This window comes from Amblyomma maculatum, chromosome 3 (assembly GCF_055883805.1).
Source record: "Amblyomma maculatum isolate TAMU_Amacu chromosome 3, ASM5588380v1, whole genome shotgun sequence".
Lineage (NCBI taxonomy): Eukaryota > Metazoa > Arthropoda > Arachnida > Ixodida > Ixodidae > Amblyomma > Amblyomma maculatum.
This window is the reverse complement of record NC_139346.1, coordinates 70202023-70207890: the sequence shown is the minus strand read 5'-3', so window position 1 is coordinate 70207890 and position 5868 is coordinate 70202023.

Below are 5868 nucleotides of genomic sequence, written 5' to 3'. Positions count from 1 at the left end.
CCACCATTAACTGACTCATTATGTGTGTCGCCTGATGTGTGACATGTGTGCACAGCCCAAATTAGCCATTTGAGCAGCTTAGGGAATCATTTCGCTCATTATAAGCGGCGCAATCGATACTGATAAATAATGTGGAGGGTTTATACAAATCTACTCCATTTCAACAATGCCAATTCCGGCCCTAAGAAAATGCATTACGTACCCCATATGAACGTTTACATAAAATTGCTCATTGACGACCGTGTGCGTACACGGCATAAGAAGAATACACCAGGGTGTCGAACAGGAACCGCGACTCGACCGGAAACCGCAAGCGAAGCCGAATTTACGCCCTCAACCGGAACCGAACCAAACCCGAATTTTTTCCGCCATCTTTGAACCGAACCCATACCGGAAGAAATTGATGAAAACGTTCGGAATCAGTTCCCGAACCGATTCTGACACACTTTTGTTGGCTACTTACGTTCGATATTTTTCATTTTATCGCTGCTTGTGAATCGCTCTCCTCGCTTATTTGCAAAAACGCTACTGCACACCGCAAACATAACAACTGTATAGAAAAATCGTCCTTGGCAAAAAGATGACAAGAGCAAAGGAATATATATTGCTACATACATAGCCCCAATAACTATAGTGTCGGGCTATCGTTTCATCCCGAACACGAGTAGCCGCTGAACTGAGCAATGGGGCCGCACACGGATTTCCCCATTCATGAGCCTTCATAGGCAGTAAAATAATAGCACATACTTCATAAGCGGAGTTACATCTGTCGTTCGACGGCATCCCAATCAATCGCAAATCCCATGCATAGCAGCCGTATGCAATGCGACGCCAGCAGATGCAGTTTGGTTGACGGAGACTGCAGAATACTAAACAGACGCTGATGGTGGGAAAGGCTACTTGTTAAGTTGTATCTGTAATTTGAACAATGATGTTTCATAAGTCGATTGCACCCTTTGTCTTCTCTTCATTTTGTTAATTCCTGGCGAAGTTCGCTTGCTTTATTTCCCTTGGAAAGTTACACAATTACAGGGCGGAATCTCCGGCTCTCAAACGTGAAGACAGGGTGTAGCAAGGAACTTACTGGAATCACTGGTAGGGGTATTAATTCACAAACTCATTTAGCGTGCTATTGTCTGGGCCCCTACATCTACGCTGTCGAAAAAAAGAATGCGTTTCATCGCTTTATCCACCATCACCGATTTGAATACTTGAGACAGACTTGAAAAGTGGCAGTGAAAGAAGTGCACTACTTTCAGAAAACGTAACTAATGAGAAACCTAATTGTTCTACGGGGTGCGCAGCGCGTGTTGACGAGGGCGGTAGGGATGAAAACCTTGAAAAGCAGGGAGAGAGACGATGTCAAGCGAACTGAAGGAACCTGCGACTAGGCCCTAATGGAAAAAACGAAGAGGGAAAGGCAGTACAATAGGGGAACCCTTAATATCATATTGTTACGAGACACGCTTCGACGTCAACAGTTCGCCGTCATGGACACACCCACAGGACAAACGGAGCTAAGCTTCAGCGTCGACGTTCTTCACTAGCTCAGCACTTCTTAACCGTCTCCGTGACTGCGTACCATCAACATACCCCCCCCCCCCCCCCCCCCCGCGGAAGAAGCACTGTCCCAGTGCGCAGACTACACAGGTGAGCACACAATATAGGGTTTAAGACGGGCGACATGAATGACCTGAATTACGATTTGTAGGAGACTTGCTGCGAACAGACATAATCTCATAGGTAACGTCGGTAAGTTGTCGAAAGATGCGATCAGGGCCCACGTAGCGGGGCAGAAGTTTCTTGCACACGCCTTAATTTCGGGCTGAGAGCCAGAGGAGTACGGGGAGCCAAGCGGGTAGTAGGCATCATGGTGCTGAAGATCGTAGCGGTGGTTTTCAGAATGCCAAGACGCACCAAGCCGGTCTCAAGCAATTCGAGAGAGGGAATAAGTGTGAGCGATGGCATCAGAAGCGTAACTGCAGGAGGAATCGTCAAGAGTAGTAAGGTGTCGAAGAAAAGTAAAGGTTTGTTTGAGGGATTTAACGTCCCAAAGTGACTCAGGCCTTGAGAGACGCCGTAGTGGAGGACTCCGGAAATTTCGACCACCTGGGGTTCTTTAACGTGCACTGACATCGTGCAGCACACGGGCGCCTTGCTTTTACCCCCCACTGAAAAGCGGCCGCCGAGGCCGGGACTCGATCCCGCATACTTGGGAGCAGTAGTCGAGCGCCGTAACCACTGCGCCACCCCGGCGGGGAGAGAGAAATAAAGTGTCGCGGCAGAGGGGTACATAAAAGGGAGAGCATCCGGCGGTGTCTAGCCTTGAGGAGATATAAGCGAATGTTATGAAGTGCAAAGAGACTTTCCGGTCATAATGATGGTCAGAACCATACATTGACATCATGTCGGTAAGTTTACGATTAAGGCGCTCAGTAAGATCGTTCGTTTGTGGATGGTAGGCCGTTGTGAAGTTGTGGCGCGTAGCGCATGAGCGGAAAAGGCCATGAACAACTTTAGAAAAAAGGCAGTGACCGTGATAGGCGAGCAGTAGACGAGGAGCGCCATGAAGCAAGATGACGTCATGCAAAAGTAAGTCTGCAACGTCGGAGGCACAGCTCGTGGGGATAGCTGTGCTTATGGCTTACTGATTTGCTTAATCGTTCGCAACGGCAATTCATTTGTTACCTAAAGACGATATAGGAAATGGCCCAAGCAAGTCGAGACCAATTCGAGAAACGGCTCAGTCGGAACTGCGAGTGGTTGCAGGGGCCCACTAGTGCGAAGGGACGATGCCTTCTTGCGCTGGCACAGCTCAGAGGCGACGACGTAGCTACGAACAGCGCGGTAAAGACCAGGCCAGTAGTATCGCTGTCAAGCATTGCCGTATGTACGTGACACTCCCAGGTGCCCTCCTGTAGAAGCACCATGAAGGTGCGCAAGAACAGCAGGACGTAAATGTGTCGGGATAAAACGTAAAAGCTCTACACTATTTGGGCGCATATTGCATAGGTATGATGTGTCTTTAAGGAGAACAAGCATACTGATTGACGGATCGGAGCTGTCGTTGCGCAGGTGATCAATATTGGGGCGCAGGAAAGGATCACGACTCTGTTCGATGCCAATGTGGAGTAACTCCGAGATGCACAAAACGCAGTCGTCGGCATTATTGTCAGGAAGGTCGGGTGGGTCAACGGTGTGACGGGACAAGCAGTCGGCGTCTTGATGTAGGCGGCCTGACTTGCACATAACAGTAAACATGTATTCTTGCAATGGCAAGGCCCAGTTACCTAAGCGGCCAATAGGGTCCTTAAGTTAGCACAGCCAACAGAAGGCATGATGGTCCGACACTACGCTGAAAGGGCGCACAAAAAAAATGGTAGAATTTGGTCAACGCCCAAACACGTGCAAGGCTCCTGCTCCGTAATGGAGTAACTGCGCTCAGACGGAGACAACAGGCGGCTGGCATAGGCAATCGCACGAGAGTGCCTGTGCTGGTATTGGGCAAGGGTGGCGCCAATCCCGTGTCCGCTAGTGTCGGTGCGCAATTGTGTAGGTGCCGACGGTTCGAAACGTGCCAGGACAGGGGGAACGGTGAGGGCGGAAATAAGTGTTGTAAATGAGGGTGAAGGCGGAAATAACGACTCCACAATAAATTTACGTTCTTCTGCAGAAGGGAGGTAAAAGGACGCGCTAGGTCAGCTAAGTTCCGATTGAAGCGACGGAAGTAGGAGCAAAGCTCGAGAAAACTTCGCACATCATTTATACTACGTGGTGTAGGAAACTTGCGGCCTGCGCTAACTTTATCAGGGTCGGGATGCACACCATTTGTGTCAACAAAATGTTCTAGGATTTTGATCTGGCGGCAATCGAAGCTGCATTTTTTGCATTCAGTTGAAGACCGGCGCGGCGGAAGACGGCCAGTATCGTAAAAAGCCGTTGAAGGCGGCCTAATTGTGAATGTGGGAGAGAAAATTACGTCATCTAAGCAGCATAAGCACATTGTCCTCTTGAAGCCACAAAGAAGTGAGTCCATCATGCGCTCGAAGGTCCTAGGAGCGTTATAGAGGCCAAATGCATCACCTTGAATTGGTATAGTCCGTCAGCGTGGACAAATGCGATTTTCGCTCGTTCCCGTTCGTCGACAGCTATTTGCTAGTAGCCAGAACGCGCATCGATCTAAGAAAAATAGCCGGCACCATGCAAGCAGTCAAGGGCGTTGTCAATTCTCAGGAGTGGGTAAACGTCTTTTTAGTTATCTGCGTGAGGTGGTGTTAGTCGAAACAGAATCTTCAAGAATGAGTATTATTTTTGACTAAAACACGACAGGGGACGCCCCGGGACTGCAAAAAGGCTCAATAATATTGGTTGTGAGCATCTTGTCGATCTCCTTCTTTACCACGATGTGCTCAGAAAGGGAGATTCGATAAGGCATTCAGTGAATAGGGCTGGCATCAACAGAATTGATGCGATGGTTATTGACGGATATCTGGCCCGAAGGTCGGTCACAAAAATCAAATATGTCGCTGTACGAAGTCTAAAGGTCCAAGAGAGCCCTGGCTTCCTCAGGTGTCAAATTCGCTACTATCATGGGAGTAAAAAGGGTTGAAAGAGAAGCTGATATGGGGGGCTCAGACAGAGGCACAGGCTTGAGGGCAGAAACTTCGCAGTCAGCCAACGGAAGCAGGTCAGCGAGTGCAATGCCATTGGGCAAAATGTGGACGCAGCTGCTGAATGTACGGACGGGGAGAGAACAACATCGGTGATTGGACAAGTGATGTATGTACCATCAGGAATAGCAGGTAACGGGACCAAAGGAACATACATGTGAGCTTCGGGTGGTAGGGGAACAAACTCGATGAAGCGGAGGCGTGGCTTGATATGTGTGTGGTCGGAGCAGAAAGGCAGGTCTAAGCGAAGGCCTCTTGAACAATCAATCAGGGCTAAATGTGCCATTAAAGGTTGATGCCGAGGATCACATTGTGAGCCAGCGGTCGATTACAGGGAAGAGCATGGGGATAGTGCGACCACAAATGCTCGCAGTGCACAGTCCCACGATGGCAGCGACACCTCCATCGGCGACACGAACGGCTGATGAGGAGGCAGGTGTGACAACGTTTTTGAGATGGCGGCGAAACGAGGAGCTGAGGACGGAAATTTGTGCACCAGTTTCAACTAGGGCGTTAACAGGGACACCATCGAATCAGATATCTAGAAGATTGCAGCGATGAGCGAGGGTCAGTAGAGCATTTTCAGGCCGGGTCACCAATGCAGCTTCACCTCCGGGAGCTGTATTATTCAGTTGTTAGGGAGAGGGCCAGGCAAGTGAGAGGATGATGAACGGCGAGGTTGGGCCGAGCTTGTAGGGGGAGTCTGGGGAGAGGGCGAGCGGCTGGACTTGCGCAGCGATGGCGAGTTAAAGTCACGTGAGGTCGTATCACGGAGAGCGTTTGAGTGTGGTCCGTAGGCGGCGCTGCGATCATGATAGTAGCAAAGTCGAGGTAACGGAACCCAACGGCTGCTGCAATGGCGAGAAATTTTGCCGGCATAGGAGTCGTTGAAGCAGATGGGTCGGTTGTCCAAGGGGCGCCATTCTTTCGAGTTGCGGTAGCGGTATCGCGTTGGGAAGGCCACAGTCGGAGCCGCAGCAGCTACCACTTCAACGGTGGGCTGGACAGATGGCTGTGCGCACAGCTGACTAGAGCTGAGGATTAGGTTCGCATTAGGACCCACATTCGCGAGTTCTTGGCGAACGACAGCTTGGATCAGAGCTATAGCAGTGTCCCCCAGCTGAGGCGTGAGTGCAACGGGGGCAATTTCCTCCAGCTCTCTATGAACGATCCTAGTCACGTTTGGCTAATGGGACGG